The sequence below is a fragment of the Xiphophorus maculatus genome, chromosome 21, assembly GCF_002775205.1.
Source record: "Xiphophorus maculatus strain JP 163 A chromosome 21, X_maculatus-5.0-male, whole genome shotgun sequence".
Taxonomy (NCBI): domain Eukaryota; kingdom Metazoa; phylum Chordata; class Actinopteri; order Cyprinodontiformes; family Poeciliidae; genus Xiphophorus; species Xiphophorus maculatus.
Genome location: NC_036463.1, coordinates 21,070,254 through 21,085,384, shown reverse-complemented (window position 1 = coordinate 21,085,384; position 15,131 = coordinate 21,070,254).

Here is a 15,131-nt window from a genome sequence, read left to right as displayed (position 1 = left end):
TTGATCACGATGCAGCAGCTTCCAGAATCTAAACGCAACAAACTCGTCACAGAGCTTCAAATGAGCCTTCGCCTCAAATTGTTCACTTTACATTTTGACGTCCTCTAATGGTAACATGTAATCATTTTGTTTCCTCCTCAACTCACTGTTACATACTTTATTCATACAATAGAAAATGCTAGAAATTAAATTGTGTTCAGAAATAGCACAAAAAATGTCAAGTTTAATAGGAAATCTGTACACATATTGCTTTAAGGTTGAAACCAAATTATATTTAAGGTAAGAAAAGTCAAGGAATGATATATGACTATGACTCTTACATCCAACTAAATTCAAAGAACTCAGTAACAGGTTTCCGAAATGACCTTTAAGAAAATAGTAACACAAAGTGATTTCGATAAGTAACTGTAGTCTGACTACTGGATTTGAAATAGCAACATGTTCGATTACTCATTACTGAAAAAAGTGGTCCAACGTCAGTAACACGTTACTGACATCACTGTAAACAGCACACAGTTTTCCCCTAATTCCAACCCCTAAAAATGTGATTTTGCAACATCTTAAAGAAAATGAGCTGGAATATTAGTTCATAAATATCACAGTTAACCAAACTTCATTCACCACTAGTGAGCTGATGTTCTTTCTTGCTTGTTTAAGTTTTCCAGTTCTAAACAGAATGACTCTAACATTACTTCATCAGAAATTCCAAAATTCTTTGTGGTCATCACTTGAGTTTAGGTACTATAAACTGTATCACATTTATAGAACTAATAGTTAACTAATTTAGACAAAACAAATCTGGCTCTATAATGAAGTCACCCCTCATTGGCAAACCAGGTGTTATTTGTGTTATTTGGCAAATTAGAAATGAAAACACGGAACAGTCACGTGGGATTCCTCTAGGCTCCGTCCTCAGACCTCTGTTGCTCAATATGAACATGCTACATGCTACTGTTTTGTTTGTTTTTTCCATGGTGAGGATGAACACGGGAAAAACCATAAAGGTCGAATGCAGAGTATTCCTACGTCTCTATGCTGATGACACAATTTTCTATTTTAATCATCAAATGACTGCAGTAGATTTGACTCCTTGACTGGGTCTGCATAATCCAAAAACACAGAAATCATTGTTTTAGATTGTCAAAGCAAAGTTAGCAATCACAACTGAGCTGAAAACTACAGAAACTTCACCTTTATTGCTCTTTCTTTTTATTACACTCTTTTTGTACTTTTCTTAGGAAGTATTCCATGTATCAGAATGTTTCGCCACTATCAGGTCAGGTGCATGGAATTGGAGAAGCTACTTGAGCCAACACCTGAAGGCTCACACACTTCCTGTCCTTCCATCTTAACATAGTTACAGACCGAACAAACACACCTGAACGTCACACCCTGAGTGAGAAGAAGCAGCACTTCCTGTCGAAGGCGGTGAGTTGTCGGACTGCGCTCTCATCCTTTCTCCAAATGTGCTGTCAGAGCTGTGTTCCTGCATGCATGGCGATGCTAAGCAAGCGTGTAAGTATTCCAAATGTCAGACCGGCTCGTCGTCGTTATTAATGAACTTTAGGCAGCCGGAGTGGATCATTTTCCATGGAAATTCAATGCATTTTAAATAGCAGTGGATCAACATTCCGGGCCAGGATTTACATAAGGTAATTGCAGGATGCTGAAAGCACCTTCTAGCTGGCAGGGATTTCTCCCCCCTCCCTCCCCTCACTCTCCTTTACCTTCAGTAATACAATCAAATCCATTAAGTAGGCAATAAATACAAGGTAAGACTGTATCAGCGGTCCGTGACAGATAATGGCCTTTCTCCAGAATATCTATTTATTTAGCCGTGGACAGCTCTGCACACCTCAACAGTCAGAGGGGCCTCCTCTTCCTCACCTGCTCCTCCTGCTGTCTGGGAGAATTAAAATGAGTCTTTCTGATTTAACATAAATAAATAAATAAAATAAAAAAGCAGGTGGGGTGGAGGGATGAGACCATGATGTACCTCTCTGAGGTCTACCTGCTGCAGCTGCTATGAGGATCTGGGGAAATTAACAGTCAGACAATAATTTGCAGTGTGTATGTCTGCATACACAGAGCCAGAGAGGAAGTTTGGAATTTTAAAACCTTTTCCTGCTGATTTAAATATCAACACTGGCTTACCCCAAGGCAGCACTACGGTCCTGGTGGTAGTCGAAAACTGTCATTTGAATTGAGTTTTGGGACTTCTTGTTACACAATGATTACACTTTGATAACATTCGGGATTCAGCTTCTTTAATTTTTTAAAAGGAAGTGTTGTTTTTTTTTGAGGCCTGGATGAAGATGTGAGCTGGAAGCTGACGGTGACACAAAGTGAAACTAGGTGCTCTGATTAATCTACGGGTGTGTGTGTGTGCGTGTGTGTGTGCGTGTGTGTGTCTCATTAACACTGTTGGCTCTAGAATCTGTTAGCTAACAGCGCATGTACTCCCCTGCTGCAGCCGGGCTCCGCCGAGGCTGTAATTAGGACATTTCATCCGTAGCCTTTTCAACACAGCTGTCTGATTGGAAGAGATCCCCCCCTCCCCCCCGCTCGCCCCCCACACCCCCAACACACACCTCCTCCTGTAATTACAGAGGCCCCGGACCCCTGACGCTGTCGCAAACAAGAATTCAATTAAGGGATCAACAGCCACACACACGCGCGCGGTCATCTGCATTTGATGTGATCACGCGGGCCTCTGACGGGGGAACTTTTCCCTCCCTCGCGCCTTCCAACAGGTTCCACCTTCAGAGCGAGGGCCGTCCGGTTTGCCAGCTCTCTCATAAGCCTATTGGATTTGCTCCCGTGCCAACGTCTTACTTAATTAGCCTGCACATTTTTACGGGCATAAATCGCTTTTACATCACTGCCAGCGGAGCGCACCGCAAAGTGGGTCGATCATATATTATGTTGATCCTCTGCTGGCGCAGTCAAAGCCATACATTACATTTGAATTTGTCGAAGAGCCCAGGGCCCCTAGCATCATTCTTCTTTGTTGTGCTGTCAGTGATAATCTCTCCCCAGGGGGTCTCGGCTCCTGCTCTCGCTTTCTTTTCTGCTCGCTGCCCCCAGATGGGATGAGTAAAGGGACGCGGGGGACCGGGGCCGAGCCAGGAGGGAACCCACTCATATCTCCCCGTCGCCCCCGTGGCCCCTCCCGCTGCTCGAGGAAGCTGCCCACCTTCACGACTTCCACGGACATGGACCCGGAGGAGTCAGGATGAGGCCTGTCATAAGCTCTATTTTTTTGTATTTTTGTTGTTGTTCATTAGTTTCTGCCCAATATTTAAACATATTTGTATGATATGTTCATGACTTACTCTCCTCATTTGTTTAATATTAAGACTTTATAGGGTCTAAAATTAAAAACTCTAACTTGGGTTTACATATGTTAATCACAGGTCTTACATTTTGTATATGTCAGGTTTTTTTTGTTTTTTTTCCCTGCAGGCTTTTCTGTCAGGCAAAAGTTTAAGACATCTTCACTGCGTTCTGTGACTCCAGAAGGTTGAGGCTACTGCTAATATATTCTTGCTAGCTAATTTTTTTTTTTTTTAGGTCTAAAGTGCACATTTCTCGCCAGTTGACTGGATGATGTCCGTTTTCACCACTGGCTCACTTCTGTTGCTAACTTAAACAATGCCCAGTACAATTTGTGCAAACAAAAAACTTTGGAGCTTAGAGAGCCATATGAAGTGTGAGAAACACAAAGTGGCATTAAAAAGTCATTAAAAGTCTTAAGTATGACCTAACCAAAAGCAAATTCAATTCAATTCCTGCCATCTTTTTCTAATCAGTGAACATGCTAAGTGCTACAGGGTCATGCTAATGACGCTCCTCAATATAGAAGTTATCACTGCAGGAAGAAGACTTTACACCGTATTCCAAATTATTATGCAAATTGGACTTAAGTGTCATAAAGATTAAATATTTTTGTTGTGCTATTACATTTATAGATGGTATTGTGTGTCAGGGCTCTTTGAATCACTATAATTAATTTCAGAGAGCTGGTTGATTAGTTTGTCTGGTGAGCTCAATTAAAGGAAATCTACTTAAGAAGGATGTTCCACATTATTAAGCAGGCCACAGGTTTCAAGCAATATGGGAAAGAGAAAGAATCTCTCTGCTGATGAAAATCATCAGATAGTGTAGTGCCGCATGACAAGGTATGAAAACATTAGATATTTAACAAAAACCCATCTTTGTGAACAAAGATGGGTTTGTGCAGATAAAGGCACAATGAGGAAGGTTTCTGTTAGACAAATTCATCGGATTAAGAGAGCAGCTGTTAAAATGCCTTTACAAAGCAGCAAACAGTTATTTGAAGCTGCTGGTGCCTCTGGAAGCTCAAGGTGGAGGATCCTCTAGAGCAGGGGTGGGCAATCCTGGTCCTGGAGGGCCGGTGTCCTGCAACTCTTAGATGTCTCCCTGATCCAACACACATGAATCCAACAGCTGAATCACCTCCTAAGTGCAGTCAAGTTCTCCAGAGTCCTGCTAGTGACCTCATTATTTGACTCAGGTGTGTTGAAGTAGAGACACATCTAAAAGTTGCAGGAGACCGGCCCTCCAGGCCTGGAGTTGCCCACCCCTGCTCTAGAGGCTTGTGGTGCATGAACCTACTATTGGCCCCTAACCAGAGCTCACAAGCAGAAACAGTCGCAGAGGGCCCAGCCATACATGAAGATTAATGTTCAAATAGACTTGTTCACTGATGACCGCTGTGCAACCCTGGATGGTCCAGATGGACGCAGTAGTGGATTTGTGGTGGACGGCCACCACATCCCAACACGGCTCTGACGTCAGCAAGGAGGTGGTGGAGTCATTTATTGGGCCGAAATCATGGGGAGAGAATCTTTGGTCGGCCCCGTCAGAGTCCATGAAGGTGTGAAAATGACCTCAACAAAGTATATGGACTTTCTGACTGATCACTTTCTTTCATGGTTCAAAAAGAAGAGCCGTACCTTCAGTAGCAAAATCATCTTCATCATGACAATGAACCATCTCATGCTGCAAGGAATACCACTGTGTCATTGGCTGCTATGGGCATGAAAGGAGAAACTCATGGTGTGGTCACCATTCTCCTCTGACCTCTGACCTCAACCCTATTGAGAAGCTTTGGAGTTTCCCCAAGCAGAAGATCTGAGGATGGAATGCAGTTCATATCAAACAGCAGCTCTAGGAAGGTTTTCTGACATCCTGCATAGAAATTCAAGCAGAAACTTTCCACAAACTCACAAGTTCAATGGATGCAAGAATTATGCTGTGATATCAAAGAAGGTCCAATGTTAACATGTAACTAAGTCTGTTAAGATGTTTTTGATTGAAGTAGCTTTTGATTTTAGTACATGTGACCATTTAATGCTGCACATTCAAAGAATGACTGTTTGAAGTTCTTTATAATCCATGAAATGTTTAGAAAATCTGCTGTGTATAATAATTTGGAACAGTGCATTTTGAGTTTTTTATTTTTGAAATAAAAAAATACTGTTCATGGGGAGTTTTGTTCAGTAATAGTTCATGACTTGAAAATTATACTGACCATCATCATTGACCATTTAAAAAAATCTGAGAAAATATCACTTGCATAATGATTTTGAACACGGTGTATATTAGCTAATTTGAGCTTCTAATATGTTCAAAATTCCACCAGTGAAAGCGCAGAGATATAAGAAGTTATTTAAAACCAAACCATATTTTCTACATGTAGACTTGTCTTTCTTTCAGGCTGCGAAAGAACTTAACACACAAGAGTCAGACATTCAACAGATAATAGGAAGGCTGAACAGAAAGCGTTCACATTAGTCACATGATCAACAAGAGAATGTTACCACTGGCACAAACCATGAAGAAGACAACAGGAAGTAGTTGGCACATTTGTAATTGAAACTGAGCTATAGAGAGAAAAACAACCCTGTGCACACACACAATTTAGAGACCTAACTCTAACTCTGACGTTTTTGGACTGTGGGAGGAAGTCGGAGTATCCATATAGAATCCAAGCATGCACCAGGAGAACACACAGACTCAGTGCCCACCCCAGGTTGGAATTCAAACCCGTGCGGCCTTCTTACTGCAAGGCGGGTAAGAAAGTTACATGATGGGAAGTAATAGTAAAGTTTTGTAGAGCTGAGTTGATTCTGATAGAGAATCTGTGGAGGGAGCCAAAGTTTACGATGATGCAAGGAGAGCCTCAAACAATTGAAGCTAACTGCCAATAAATCCACAAAATAGAAGGTCATACATGTAGGTTAGTAATTACAAGAAGGCTTTGATTGCTGTAATGTCAATGAAAATTTTAGGAAGGGTTTTCTTATGCCTTCCTGAAGAAAATGTAGCTAACACTGATCAGTGATTTAGTTGTATTCCTGTCTCATTTATTGTCAGAAGTAAAATCCTTGGATGAATAAGAATAATTTGAAATCTTCATCTGCCAGGGATTTCAATAATTTTGTCCTACGCTCTATGTTGATAGAATGTTGATGTTTAGTCTATTCCAACCACGTTTTTTTTGCTTCCAGATTTTGGAAGTGACTCAGAGTGTCCCCGCTCCGTCTGTCCCTGTCCCAGCAGTGTCTCTCCTTTCCCACTAGGGTGTAGTGAAGAACGCGGATTCATCCTCCGCTGAGCGACCTAGATGCATTCCACCTTCAGGCAGGATTAGCTTCCCCAACCGTCCACCCTCCCTCCTCTTCATCTTCCTCCTCCACAGCGGAGGGAAAAACAACTAGAGATGTTTGGCTTTAAACACGAGGCAAATCAGCTCTCACTGAGCCCCTAAACACACACACACACACACACACACACACACACACACACACACACACACACACACACACACACACACACACACACACACACACACACACACACACACACACACACACACACACACACACACTGACTAAATCAAGCTTTTCCACAATTTCTCTCCGGTCCTTTTTGTATTAGCATGGAAGTCATCCATATTGATGCTAGGTGATTCATGTCCCGCCAGCCTCTTTGTTTTATCATTTCTTTCCTTACCCCCTTCATTCAGGCTAAGCTTTCTGGGGCTTGGGTGTTGGGGGCAGGGGGGTGATTAAGGCAGGAGAGGTTAGCCCAGGAGTCCATGACGATGGGGCGGAGGCTGGCAGGCAGGCAGGTTCCTCCTCGGGTCCCCCTTGTGACGAGGTGGGGCCTAATTGATTTGTCAATCTAGAACCATCTGGCACAGAAAGATGAGGCCCAACCTGGTGGTAGTGGTTGGGGGTGGGGGGCAGGTTAGGTTGGATTACACTCTTATGTGACACCTGTCTTCTTCTTGGGGGTTTTGTCTGATTTTTCCGGTTGTACATCTGATCCAGGGTCGGTTCCCGCTGCTGTCCCTACACAGTAAAGGGCTAGAGAAAGATGACTGAGACAAAAAGGGGGTTCCGTTTACCCATTGGGGAAAGAAAAAAACTCTCTTCTCCGATTAGCAGAGGGTGGGGGTCCAGCAGGCACGGATCAAAAGGTCAGCCGCCGTTGTCTTAATGAAAACAGCTTGAAAAAACAGGGACAGACAGAGACAGATGGAGAGAATGGAGAGTGCCAGAAATGATTAGTACCTCCCCTCATCATCTCCACCTCTTCATCACCCCACCCTCAGTCTCACCACTTCGTCTTCCTCCTGTCATTTCCTGGTTTTGACCTAAAACTTGGGAGATTTGGAGGGACCTCAACCGTATCCACAGATTGCAGTGACTCTGGAATGTGTCACATGGATTTCTTTGTGTGTGTGTGTGTGTGTGTGCCACTCTTCACTTCTGTGTAAGCAACAGAGGCGAGATGAGCCACTTTAGCATCCTCGGGGCGAGATGATGTCTCCAAGTGGAAGTCTGCACGTTATTGCTAAAATTAACACTTTCAAGTTGCGCTAGATGACTGGGAAGTGTGGGCGAATCTTAACTTCACAGGAGGCGCTGAAGTGTTGGAGGCTTTATTTCTGCTGGAGATGCACAGTCAGGTAAATGTTTCCATGCTTCCTACACCACCTGCTAAAACTGGAGCGTCACCCAGGCTGCACCTAGATACATAGCTGCAGTTTTCTTTTTGAACATCTAACCCTTAGTTTTTATCGTCCAAATTGCAAGGCAATGAACTACTTCTGTTTGTTGTTTTGTGTCGTCCACTGGGCTTTACTCTCCATTTCTAGATCGCTTCTCAGATTTCTTAGTTGATGTAGTGATAAATAGTGACAAGGTCTTCATGTTGACACTGAACGTAATTGTCCACAGGAGGCTGGTCCTCTGGCTTAATTTGACTAATTTAATGACACACCTGGTCCTGTCTTTCAGTAGTTGTGTCTTCATTACAAATGTGTGCAAAACTTTGTCTTCGTTGCCGACATGTAAAAAAAACCCGCAATTGTGGTGTTTACAGGAAATAAGAAACAATTAAAATCACATTTCAATATATTTCTTTATGCGATAAGTCATTAAAAAACACACGTCCTACCACTTCCTGTCGTCGTCTTCATGTTTTCTGCCAGTAGCAGCGTGAATCGGCGAAGGTTTGATATCTAAGAAGGACTTAAAAGTCTGATACTGTTATAGAATCTGTAAGTTATTGTCTCTAATTATGTCCAGAATCAATATTTTTGGATCAGATCAGGACGTCCCTAAACATTAGCATTTAGCATTCCTGATCAGCCTAGATTTAAATTATCGCTATTGGAGTCTGATTAAGATCAGTACCTGGTTATTGCTGTACTACAGTATTTGATTTCATGTCTGCCACACCCTTAGGCATTTTTTAAAAAAATTACACAATATTTTTGTGCACATTCCTTCATTTATTTTTTAAATGACCAGAAGCACTCTGCTGTACATGTTCGTTACTCAGAATTTGTTTCAAACAGGAAGATAATTGGTGGCGCACCACATCCGACCTACATTTCCTGCAGGATTAATCCTCAATGATTTGCAAATCCTTAAATGCGATAATGGTTTAATTTAAACAACATTCACATTACCTGAAATTTCTAAGCTTGGAGTTGTTGCTGTCAGCCTCTCAAGCTAGCTGTTAGCTTTAGCCTCTCATTCCAGCTAATTTTATTTCTGCTAAATGAGTTTGTGTTCTTGTTCATCTGCTATTCAAGCGCCTTTTAGTACAATTAACAAACATTATGAAAGCCTTTAATAAGGAATCCCAATTCTAAGTCTAGAACTTTCTTTATTGCAGCTTTCAGCTAAAAAAGCAACAATGTTTAACGGCCAAAATGTGACTGTTTTTTTAATGCCTTTTTCTGCAGTTAGCCTGCACATTTCACACTGCTGCAAATAGAAGTAGAAACCTGTTGAGGCTGAATCTGAGACACAACAGCAGTTCAGTTGGAGCTGCTGGTCTCTGCTGGTTGCAGAGGGAGGAAGACCGAAACTGTTGATAACTGGTCTATTCAAAACAACAGGTGCTCCTCTTGGCCCAAAGGAGAGGCAGCAGAACATGGTTACTGTAAGGGAGAGGAGGGAATGGACAGACTGACAGGGAACGAAACTGTGAGAGGTGTGAGTAACCAACGGCGTTCTAGAAAAGCTGAGGTTAAAGGTCATCTCTGCTGGGGGCGTCACACTTTGGAGGGAGCAGGAGATCAGGCGCAGCAGGACGAACACGGCGTGGAGACATTCCTACCAGGAGCCGTGGAGGAAGGTGCAGCTGACGGATTTAAGTCAGGCTGCTGACGGCTGTTTCTCTGCAGGGTTTGTTGCTACAGTCAACAGAGAAGGTCCACATCTGAAGAACCGTGGCTGTTACTGTCGAGGTCCGCCGTCTGTTGATGTTGTGTGAAGAATAAAACCACTGCTGTTTTCCACCTGACTCTGCCTCAACGCCTCAACCTCACTGTAAAATCCAACCGCGAACGGCTACCTTGTTACAAGTGGTTTATAACCATAGACACAATGATGATATGAAACTTCATGAAGGTTTGATTTTAAAAAGTTTGTCATCAAAGCCACATTCATATAGAGCAGCGCTCCTCAATTCCAGTCCTCAGGCCGCCCTGCTCTGCATGTTTTAGATGTGCCTCTATTTCAGAACAGCTGATCCAAATGATTGCATCACCTCTTCTGCAGGCATCAGGTACTGCAGAAGCCTGTTAATCACCCACAGATCCAATCCAAGTGTGTGGCAGCAGGGAAACACCTAAAACATGCAGGGCAGGGAGGCCTGAGGAACGGAATTGAAAAGCACTGATATAGAGCAACATGGTGGACAGGTCACCTGCTGGGTTTCACTGGAATTACCAAAATAAATTTCCTTAAGTGGGTTGTTGTATCAAACTTCCAGACCTCTCAGGTCTTCTGGTTCTGGTTCTCCTCTGCATCAACAGAACCAGAACCAAACATGGAGAAGCAGCATGTATGAAATGTGCTGTACAAATAAACTTGATTGACTGATTAAAGCTGCAGTATGCAGCATTTACAAAAATATGCCTTTTACATACTTGTTAAAAGTGTCACCTTGTCATAACAGTATAACATGAGAGATCTGTGAAAAGATTGAGCTCCTCCACTTCCTTCCTGAGCTACTATTGCTGTTTGAGAAGGTGCAAAAACATCCAATCAGAGCCGGGAGGAGGGTCTTGAAGCTGTCAGTCAACCGTGTGAACACGCTGCTAAAGGTGGAGAAACAACTTACTGTTACAAGAAAACTGTTTATCTGCTCTCTTCAGTGGCTAGGCTAACTAGCTTCAGCATTCATGGCAGGCTCTACTATCAGGAAGAAGCTGTAGTATAGCAGAAAGGGTGTGAGCAACATGTGCACTAGATTGATTGACAGCGCTAACACTCTCCTCCTGTCTCTGATTGGTTGTTCTCACTGAGTCTTGTATTTCTGTGGTTAGCAGTGAGAAAAGGCAGATAAGCTTGATTTTTTTTATTTTATTCTTTCAGATGATGTCTCATACCATACTGTCACGACAAAGAGACAATTTTAACAAATATTTAAAAAACATTGTCTTAAAAAAAAAGGGACATACTGCAACTTTGACACTTTCACATGAACAGCCCTGATGTTTCTCAGGTTGGAGTTGAGGAATTCCTCTTTGGTCCTCAGCAATCCTGGAGGGAAAAAACCACCTGCACTTTAAAAATCCCAAACTATTTCCTGTCCTGAAGGGCTTCTCCAGTTGGAGCGCTAGATTTTTCTACATAAACATTGTTCAGTTTACTGGCGTCACGATGGACTCGGATCTCATTTGCTCCACCAAATAAAGAAAAACGCTACAATGAGACGCTCTGTTGTCCTTCAGGCTCACTGGCGCTCTGAGGACAGAAAGGTGAACTTTAAGGACGTGTAAAGAGCTGTCACTCGTCTTTATGAGCTAATCCACTGACCTCCAGGAGCCAATCAGACTTCAGCCCTGGAAACGGCTCATGAAAAGGAAACGGGCTCTTCTGAGGAGGACACTACAATGGGATTACACACACATCGGAGAATCAGGAGAGGGGAAAATCGGATATTTCCTCATGCATGTGTGGGACGACCAAAGCACACAGGAGTGGGTAGCTGTGTGGAGATGTGCTACAGCCGATGATGGTTTGCGTGCGTGTGTGTGTGTGTGTGTGCACACACACAGGCAGGTGGGTGGTAGCTTTTCAAAGAGCAGAACGTTTAATTGAATTCTGTGCCTCTCCTTGTTATTCCAGTCATGACTGAGAGCCATTCCGTGTTGTCCCGGCAGTGTGGGAGGGCCAGTCGTACCTGCAAACACCGGATGGTTTACACTCAGTGTCGGGGGAGTGTGTGTGTGTGTGCAAAGAGCCAAGGCTTGTGAGGTGGTTGTGGGTGAGCTGGTGTTTTTCTAGCGCAACTGGAGTCCCAATGTGGTAATGAGGAGGGGAAGTGGTGAAAGTCAGCCCTGAACCTCACCCTTAAAAGAAAGCATGAAACTGCCACAGTTATAGTGCTTTATGTACGCGTGTGTGTTGGTGTGTGTATGTGAGATCGAGAGTCAGATTTTGAGAATGCGTTCATGTGGACTGTGTAAAGATCGTCCTTGTTATAAAGCCGGTTAAACAGGACAAAAAAAACACACATTCTGTTTGGCAATTACAAGGACGATAGCTGCCTAATAAAACGAACAGAGTCTCTAAGCAATTACAAGCTTAAACAATGATGCATAAATTTCATTTATAGATAGATTTCACTGAGGCTTATCTTTGAGAAGCACTGTAATAGGATTCAGTCAGGAGGCAAGAGGGGGGAAAAATGACTGTGTGCTCAGGGGGAGGAACGGCTGATTAGGGTGATTGGGGGGGAAAAGGTGACCAGGATTCAGGATAGCTACTCCTTCCTAAACAAGGACACTGAAAACCTTCACAGATGTCAACATGGTTAACGATTGGTTTCACATTACTGAGGCTGAAGGGTAATTCTGGAGGGAGATGCTAAAGCAGCAAGATAAGTACAGGACGATCCAATCAGAGCTGCGCGACACACATACACGCCTTTACTGGCGACCCTACAGTCCTCTGACTGCCAATCAGGTACCAAAGACAACGATATACAGAAAGAAAGGAGGATTGGACAGATCAAGCACCTCACAGTCTGAGCCAACTGTCAGTGCCTATGGAGCAGGTTGTTCTCCATCATTTTTCTATGCTTGTCTATGTCTGGCCTGTGTGTGGTCCTGAGGCCAGAGGAAACATACCGCCATGTTTAACTAACCACTTTTATATCATGCAAGTTGATCCACTGAGATCTACGGCTAGTGAGCTTTTAGAGTGTGTGGCTGGGATGTATGGAACTAAATGGTGGGGCTACAAGGCCCCAAATGGTCTGAATTCTCTGCTACAGTCCAAATGCATTCATTGTGTTTTAATGCCAGTAAAGTCATTGTGCTCCATCTTCAGTATGTCTTTATCTGCATCACATTCTGCTGAGCTACAGACTTCTCAAATCAGACGGTTACTGGAAGATCACATGGTGCCTTTGGTCTGAATGCACTGACAGACTCTTTACTACCAAGGTGACATAATACTCATAATTTGGAACACTTTGCAACAGTTTTGCTTCTGTGTTGAGTGTTAATGACCGCAACACTGTGTTGAGTGTTAATGGTGTTAACCTTAATGGCCTCTCTGCCATTATGGTTAACTCTTATGTCTGAATGCTGACGGGCGTTGATGGACAGCTGATGGTTCGGAGCTCCGGTTAGCTCTCTCTCTTTGGGAACTTCTGCTTGAGGGTTTTCATCAGCTGGAGGCGATTCTAAAGGTTTCTGCTAAACTTTACTTATGACTCTAACCAAGCAATGAGAGTTAAATATTGCCAAAAAATCACTGCAAGCCAGCTAAAGCGGCTCGCAAAATCCTACGGTGGCAGAATCCAGTTTTGTGATTGTGACTTGAATGTGTAATTAATTGTTTGACAGCTCTTTTCGGCTGTAAGGACCATAAATTTATCCAGAATGTCTGCCTCGGCGTGTCATTGGTTATTTACTGCAGACGGGTAAACAGATTTTCTGTTATGTATGGGCTTCTGCTGACCGCTGTGCTAAAGCGAAGCTCTGAAACAGTCATTTGTCACACGAATTGACATATTAACCTGCCCCTTTACACATAACCCACACATAACGCCGCCGCGTTCGCGCTGCTATTTAATGCTTGAGTAAATGAACATGATATTTAAGTGACTGCTATTTCCTGAGCTCTGTTTTTTTTCTCCCTTCCCCTACTCCTCCTCCAACAGGCTTTTCTCTAAATTTCCCCGGGGAGCCTGAGCCCCCGGGGCTTGGCTCGGTGTCACAGCCCCGGCAGCCATGATACTTCATCAGGCTTTCGCGCCGTTATTGGCAACGGCACCGCATATCCTCTTAGCAGTTATAGCTTTTCAATTTTCCTTTGAAATGCTGAGCCTAGCAGAACATATGGCAGTATCTTGGCTTAAAGTCCTGGATTGAGCCAAAAGCTTGTAAAACAGCCCTGCATTGTGAGCGCACGTGAAGCCACAGGCTGCACACTGTTGACCTTTGTGGAGTTTGTGCGCAGAGCATCAGCTCTTCCCTTACAATTGTTAAAGACATTTATAATGGCTACAATTACAAGAAGCTGTTGGATGCTGTAATGTCACAGTGTACGCTCCGCTATAAAGTATTATTTCACCACCATCCCCCTCCTGTAGATAACTCAAGGGGCCCATTTACCATGATGACAACGTGAACCTCTGCCAGATTGTTCTATCATTCTCTGTCAAGCAGTCTTTCCCCAACACACGTTAGCATAAACTCCTGTAAATGCAGTTGTGTTATCTGGATTTGTTCCACTCGATCAATGGCTGAAGAAGCCTCCACCCTCCCCCACCTGTCATCTGGTAAAACAAATGCACTGAGTCAGCAGCAGCAGCAGCATCAAAGGAAAACATGGAGCTTCCGCCAAAAATTCCTACAGGGGGTTCTTGTGGACAGAACATAGGCTGAAACTGGACTGAGACGGCAAAACAGCGATGGCAATTATAATAAAATATGTTCTCCAACTATTGTATCATTTTCCTATTCTTCCACAAACTATGGATTTTTGGTCCATTCCATTATTAATTCATGGTGGTGGGGGTGCAGGAGGGTTGTTAGGGGCAGGGGGGGCCTGCCCTTCTGGAAACCTGATCTGGATCGATGGAGTTGACCTTGGGCTGAGCTGCTACCCACCAGGCTGGACTGGAAGGGTCTGCCTCGTCAGAGGCCTGCAGGTAATTTATTTACATTTGTCTATATTGAAATTAGTTTGACTTTACAAAGTATGGAAACCGATATGATGCTTTCAATGGAAAAGGATGAGCTATTAACACAATCACATAGGATCACGTTACTGTCTAAACCACTGAAGGAAACAATATGACTGATTTTAAAGGGTTAGCTTGATTTTTTTGTTTTTTTAAGTGAAGTTCTACTTTTCTGTAGAAGGATGTTACTGTATTTTGTAGCGGTTCAAATCAATGGGAACTAACAATATGTTAGATAATTATTTTGTTTTAAGTGTGATTATGTTGGTCGAGTCTTTTGGCTGGGTCATTCCAGCTGATTGAGACTCGTCAGGCTCCTCTAGCTACGCCAAGAACGGAGAAAACGTTTGGATTACAGACGGTAATTGTGCAACAGC